The sequence below is a fragment of the Coregonus clupeaformis genome, chromosome 6 (assembly GCF_020615455.1).
Source record: "Coregonus clupeaformis isolate EN_2021a chromosome 6, ASM2061545v1, whole genome shotgun sequence".
Lineage (NCBI taxonomy): Eukaryota > Metazoa > Chordata > Actinopteri > Salmoniformes > Salmonidae > Coregonus > Coregonus clupeaformis.
This window is the reverse complement of record NC_059197.1, coordinates 38,514,930-38,522,841: the sequence shown is the minus strand read 5'-3', so window position 1 is coordinate 38,522,841 and position 7,912 is coordinate 38,514,930.

The window sequence follows — 7,912 nt, the reverse complement described above, 5'->3', positions numbered from 1 at the left end:
GATCTGGCCAAAGAATTTTATCAACATCACAAGCAATATCCTTATTAGCAAGACAACGCGGGAAGAACCGTCTTGAATGTCGAATCCATCCTTGCACAGCTGCGGCGTCGACTTGGTCACAGGCGTCCTCCATGGCCTGAATGAGGGGTACCTGAGCCTGGGGCTGGAGATCGTAAACCTTCCACCGCCGTGCAGAGAAAAACTATTCGATAGGGTTTAGAAACGGAGAGTATGGTGGAAGGTATAGTACTGTCAACTGTGGATGGTGTTGAAACCAGTTCTGGACCAAAGCAGAGCGGTGGAATGACACATTGTCCCAGATGACAGTGTATTGCATCTGGTGCATTTCATTACCTGCTGTGACGATGTGGTGCAATCGGTCCAAAAATGTGAGAATGTGAGGTGTGTTGTAAGGGCACATTTTGGCATGACGGAGGAGAACCCCATGCTGTGAAATGGCAGCGCAAAGGGTGATGTTACCCCCACATTGCCCTGGGACATTGATTATAGCCCTGTGGCCAATGATATTTCTGCCTCTCCTTCTTGCTTTTGTGAGGTTGAACTCTGCCTCATCAATATATATGAATTCATGCAGGATTTCCTCAGCATCCATCTGCAAAACTCTCTGAAATACAGTGAAAGACAAGATTGTGTAGTTCAGGATAGGTCTAGTATACATTCAATGTAAAAAAGTAATGTGTGCAGTATGCAACATCACAGTGCTAAAGTGAACAATACAAACCTCCACATACTCATGCCGCAGCCGTTTGACCCTCTCTGAATTCCGCTCAAAAGGCACTCGATAAAGTTGTTTCATTTGAACCTGATGTCTTTTCAGGATGCGTGCCAGTGTTGACTGAGAGACTTGATGGACATTATTGAAAATGGCATGGTCACCGATAATGTTGGCTTGTAGTTCTCTGAGCCTGATAGCATTATTGGCCAAAACCATGTTTATTATCTCTCTCTCTTGTTCTTGCGTGAATATGGGCCCCCTTCCTCCTTGTCGTTCCCGACCCTCAATCCTATGTAGAGAATAATACATGTAACTTACTCTACAGGAAGGGGTATCACAAGTGCTGATATGGTGCATACAATAAACGGCTGATTACTGTAACTGTAGACAGATCTTCTTTTACCTGTTTTCCTGTCGAAAAGTCCTTATGACAGATGCCACTGTATATCTGCTAAGATTTGGCTGAACTCTCAGTCCAGCCTCCCTCAGCGTCAATCCGTGGTTCACAACATGGTCCACTAGTGTTGCACGAATGTCATTTGATAAGTTTGGTCCTCTTCTTCTTTGTGCACGTTCTCCTCCTGCTTCAGGTCTTCCTCGACCTCTGGCTCGGCCTCTGCCTCTGCCTCTTCCTCTACCTCCTTCTCCTCCTCTGTGTACTCCTCCTCTCACCCTCACTCTTCTTCTGACTCCTTCCATTTTGGTTGAAGGCAGGTGAACCTACCTGCTGCATTTTTATAGAGCTTAAACCTGTTTGGTGTGTCTACAATTTAGCAATCATTTGTTTGTGCACCTGATGGCTGTGTTTAACAGATTGGCTCATAGGTGTGGTAATTTGACAGTCAGTGCTTTGGAATTGCAAGGACGTGACATCATGATATACTTCTGTGTCTGATGTATACAAGTGTGTTTAGTGTTTTGCAAATCACTGTGTGTAATGTTTTGCAAATAGTGTGAAGCTGACAATGTGCTTACAGTTGTGCAAATCTAGCCTTGTGTTTTGCTCCTTGAGTGTAAGGTTTTGCTAATTGTGGGAAAATATTAATTTTAGTGTGTAAGCAATCGTAAAAAACTGTAATGTAAGAGCACACCTCCCCCCTCCCTCCCACAAAACTTTTTTTTTCCTGACAGAGCAAATTACAGATTTTGGAATACGATCAACCTTTTCTGATAGAGTGAATTGTTTCAAAACATCCGAACCTCTTTGAAGAGATTACAAATGATTGATCCCAGAGCAAAACAAAATGTAACCCCTGAAATGGCTTTGTATTAACCTTGCATTACTTAAACATTAAGCAAGCCAACTATAACTGTAAGCTAGTCAATGTAATATGTATGAATCACCAACAGCAACAGGCACAGTTCCCTGCATCATTCCCTTATCTGACTGGTGTCTACACATTCATCAGAGAGATAGCGACAGAGATAGTGTGTGTGTGTGTGTGTGTGTGTGTGTGTGTGTGTGTGTGTGTGTGTGTGTGTGTGTGTGTGTGTGTGTGTGTGTGTGTGTGTGTGTGTGTGTGTGTGTGTGTGCGCGCGTGTGTGTGAATACGGAGGCTCTCCGCACTGCTAAAGCTAACTCTCTCTCCTCTGCTCTTGTCCTTCTAGACCTGTCTGCTGCCTTTGATACTGTGAACCATCAGATCCTCCTCTCCACCCTCTCCGAGCTGGGCATCTCCGGCGCGGCTCACTCTTGGATTGCGTCCTACCTGACCGGTCGCTCCTACCAAGTGGCGTGGCGAGAAGCTGTCTCCGCACCATGTGCTCTCACCACTGGTGTCCCCCAGGGCTCAGTTCTAGGCCCTCTCCTATTCTCGCTATACACCAAGTCACTTGGCTCTGTCATATCCTCACATAGCCTCTCCTATCATTGCTACGCAGACGACACACAACAAATCTTCTCCTTTCCCCCTTCTGATAACCAGGTGGCGAATCGCATCTCTGCATGTCTGGCAGACATATCAGTATGGATGACGGATCACCACCTCAAGCTGAACCTTGGCAAGACGGAGCTGCTCTTCCTCCCGGGGAAGGACTGCCCGTTCCATGATCTCGCCATCACGGTTGACAACTCCGTTGTGTCCTCCCTCCCAGAGTGCGAAGAGCCTTGGCGTGACCCTGGACAACACCCTGTCGTTCTCCGCTAACATCAAGGCGGTGACCCGATCCTGTAGGTTCATGCTCTACAACATTCGGAGAGTACGACCCTGCCTTACACAGGAAGCGGCACAGGTCCTAATCCAGGCACTTGTCATCTCCCCGTCTGGATTACTGCAACTCGCTGTTGGCTGGGCTCCCTGCCTGTGCCATTAAACCCCTACAACTCATCCAGAATGCCGCAGCCCGTCTGGTGTTCAACCTTCCCAAGTTCTCTCACGTCACCCCGCTCCTCCGCACACTCCACTGGCTTCCAGTTGAAGCTCGCATCTGCTACAAGACCATGGTGCTTGCCTACGGAGCTGTGAGGGGAACGGCACCTCCGTACCTTCAGGCTCTGATCAGTCCCTACACCCAAACGAGGGCATTGCGTTCATCCACCTCTGGCCTGCTGGCTCCCCTACCTCTGCGGAAGCACAGTTCCCGCTCAGCCCAGTCAAAACTGTTCGCTGCTCTGGCACCCCAATGGTGGAACAAGCTCCCTCACGACGCCAGGACAGCGGAGTCACTCACCACCTTCCGGAGATATTTGAAACCCCACCTCTTTAAGGAATACCTGGGATAGGATAAAGTAATCCTTCTACCCCCACCCTTACCCCACCCCAAAAAATAAATAAATAAAATAAAAATACATTGTAAAGTGGTTATCCCACTGGCTATAAGGTGAATGCACCAATTTGTAAGTCGCTCTGGATAAGAGAGTCTGCTAAATGATGTAAATGTAATGTAAATGTACTTTAAAATACAATGTGTAGACAGATATGAGATAAGACAATAATTCTCATCTCTTGGCAGCTCAGTTCAAGGACTGAATGTGGGTGGGTGTGTTCCATTTAAATCAATGAAAATGATCTTCAGGTAAATATATTCTCTGAGTTAAACTGAGACTGAACTGTTTATTCATCTAATTACATCTTATCCTCTTATTTTATTGTAAACATCTTGGACAGGAGGAAAACTGCACGTACAAAATAATACATGTTGGACATAAATCTGATTAGTGACAGACTATTATCCATAACCATAACCAAGGGAACAAAAAAAATGATGTGTTTCTTGGCTCTTTTCTGCTGAAGCCAGTTTATTGTCCCATAACAACAGTTGTCTGCTGTACAGTAGAATAATAGTTGTTGGAACAACCCTAGGCCACTATGTTTTCAGAGTGAATACATCACATTAGACTAAGAAATGTAAGCTTCTAAGCATGTTTGGTGCTTTAACCACTGTCATTACATGGCTTTAACCACTGTCATTACATGGTGTCATTACGTCATCTCTGGGCAAAGTGCACACACCACTGTTTAGAAACATTAAGGAATATTCCTCCATGCCACCCATAACTCAATAACTCAGATTCCCAGATAGTAAGTGTGTGTGTGTGTGGCTATGTGTGTGTTTTTGTGTGTGTGTTTGTGTGTGACTGCCTGCGTGTGCCTGCCTGCCTGCATGTGTGTGTACCACAATATGTAAACCGAGGAAAAGTCAGAGTTTTCATGTCAACTCTCCCATGTTAAGACTATGCTACATAAATGGTACATTACGGTACCTTACATATATACTTCATTGCCCAAGACAGCCTTGAATTGAGTTGAAATGACCCTTCAGCACAGAAAAGTCTTTATATGACCTCTTTAATAATGCACTTAAATTGCTGCAGCTGGAAGTCAAAGTTCCCTTTCTCCCAACAAGCCTTTTGTTCTCAGTAATAGTGGAATTTGAACTGCAATGATGGAAAGTACTTTTTCATCTATAAGATTGATTGCTTAATTTGGGGCTATTTCGGCCATTCTGTTAGTAAACTAGCTTCAAATGATGTTCTGGAATTCTGTGCCTTTACTGCACAGATACTGTATGATAGACATTATTTGGAAATGTTATGGAACGCACCTTTAATACAACAGCATATCTGAGGATATTTCTGAGAGGGATTGGTGAAACGTGTGAGGGCACATGCAGGATGAAAATTCCCTTATACTCAAATAAATACATTTAAACTTTGGCAAAAGGAGAGCGGAATTGGACTTGTATCAAATACCTGTATCAACTGGTAGCACATTAAAGCTAAAGCAATACTGTGTCAGCATCCAGAAGGCTATTGAAAATGATAAATCATCCCCCAATAAAGTTTTTTTTCAGTGAATTACTTAAAAAAGGTCAATTTGCGATTGATACATCCATTTTTGGACATTTAAATGTATTACATATACACTGAGTATACAAAACATTAGGGTGTGACGCGCTGAAGCCTGCCTACTGTTTCCTCTATGAACTTGAATGGCGAATGGTAAGCGCGCTTCAATTACCAATTGAGAAATACACTGAGTGTACAAAACATTAAGAACACCTTCCTAATATTGAGTTGCACCCCCCTTTGCCCTCAGAACAGCCTCAGTTCGTCGGGGCATGGACTGGACTCTACAAGGTGTCGAAAGTGTTCCATGGGGATGCTGGCCCATGTTGACTCCAATGCTTCCCACAGTTGTATCAACTTGGCTGGATGTCCTTTGGGTGGTGGACCATTTGTATTTGGCAGCAGCTACTCTTCCTGGGGTCCAAACACAATAAGGCACTTACATTACACCTAAAACAAAAGATAAAACAGTACATCATATAACATTGTTACACCACTACATATCTACAACACAAAATGTATGATACCACCATACAACAATATTACAATTACAATGTACATGTGAGTAGAGTGTGTGTGCTAGCGCCGATGTGCATATGCGTGTGTCTATACCTGTGTGTGTCTCTTCACAGTCCCCCTCTGCTCCACAAGGTGCATTCTTGAATCACATGGGAAACTGTTGAGCATGAAAAACCCAGCAGCGTTGCAGTTCTTAACCACTCAAACCAGTGCGCCTTGCACCTACTACCATACCCCGTTCAAAGGGACTTAAATATTTTGTCTTGCCCATTCACCCTCCGAATGGCATACATGCACAATCCATGTCTCAATTGTCTCAAGGCTTAAAAATCCTTCTTTAACCTGTCTCCTCCCCTTCATCTACACTGATTGAAGTGGATTTAAAAGGTGACATCAATAAGGGATCATAACCTTCACCTGGATTCACCTGGTCAGTCTATGTTTTGTACACTGAGTACAATTCTTGAAAACGTATAAATGCCTCATGAGTACAACTGTCATACCCCATCAGAATCCGAAATATATGCATGATTTACTCCATTGTTTGTAAACAATGTAATTGTAAACAAACACAGTATGGCCTCAAAACACACGGGGGGACCTAGTGAATGACCTGCAGAGAGCTGGGACCAAAGTAACAAAGCCTACCATCAGTAACACACTACGCCGCCAGGGACTCAAATCCTGCAGTGCCAGACGTGTCCCCCTGCTTAAGCCAGTACATGTCTAGGCCGTCTGAAGTTTGCTAGAGTGCATTTGGATGATCCAGAAGAGGATTGGGAGAATGTTATATGGTCAGATGAAACCAAAATATAACTTTTTGGTAAAAACTCAACTCGTCGTGTTTGGAGGACAAAGAATGCTGAGTTGCATCCAAAGAACACCATACCTACTGTGAAGCATGGGGGTGGAAACATCATGCTTTGGGGCTGTTTTTTCTGCAAAGGGACCAGGACGACTGATCCGTGTAAAGGAAAGAATGAATGGGGCCATGTATCGTGAGATTTTGAGTGAAAACCTCCTTCCATCAGCAAAGGCATTGAAGATGAAACGTGGCTGGGTCTTTCAGCATGACAATGATCCCAAACACACCGCCCGGGCAACGAAGGAGTGGCTTCGTAAGAAGCATTTCAAGGTCCTGGAGTGGCCTAGCCAGTCTCCAGATCTCAACCCCATAGAAAATCTTTGGAGGGAGTTGAAAGTCCGTGTTGCCCATCGTCAGCCCCAAAACATCACTGCTCTAGAGGAGATCTGCATGGAGGAATGGGCCAAAATACCAGCAACAGTGTGTGAAAACCTTGTGAAGACTTACAGAAAACATTTGACCTGTGTCATTGCCAACAAAGGGTATATAACAAAGTATTGAGAAACTTTTGTTATTGACCAAATACTTATTTTCCACCATAATTTGCAAATAAATTCATAAAAAATCCTACAATGTGATTTTCTGGAGAAAAAAAATCGCATTTTGTCTGTCATAGTTGACGTGTACCTATGATGAAAATTACAGGCCTCTCTCAACTTTTTAAGTGGGAGAACTTGCACAATTGGTGGCTGACTAAATACTTTTTTTCCCCACTGTATATACTCAGCAACGTCCCTTTTTCAGGACCCTGTCTTTCAAAGATAATTCGTAAAAATCAAAATAACTTCACAGATCTTCATTGTAAAGGGTTTAAACACTGTTTCCCATGCTTGTTCAATGAACCATAAGCAATGAATGAACATGCACCTGTGGAACGGTCGTTAAGACACTAACAGCTTACAGACGGTAGGCAATAAAGGTCACAGTTATAGAAACACTAAAGAGGCCTTTCTACTGACTCTGAAAACACCAAAAGAAAGATGCCCAGGGTCCCTGCTCATCTGCGTGAACGTGCCTTAGGCATGCTGCAAGGAGGCATGAGGACTGCAGATGTGGCCAGGGCAATAAATTGCAACTGCCCGAGTTACACCAGGAACGCACAATCCCTCCATCAGTGCTCAGACTGTCCGCAATAGGCTGAGAGAGGCTGGACTGAGGGCTTGTAGGCCTGTTGTAAGGCAGGTCCTCACCAGACATCACCGGCAACAACATCACCTATGGGCACAAACCCACCGTTGCTGGACCAGACAGGACTGGCAAAAAGTGCTCTTCACTGACGAGTCGCGGTTTTGTCTCACCAGGGGTGATGGTCGGATTCGTGTTTATTGTCGAAGGAATGAGCGTTACACCGAGGCCTGTACTCTGGAGCGGGATCGATTTGGAGGTGGAGGGTCTGTCATGGTCTGGGGCGGTGTGTCACAGCATCATCGGACTGAGCATGTTGTCATTGCAGGCAATCTCAACGCTGTGCGTTACAGGGAAGACATCCTCCTCCCTCATGTAC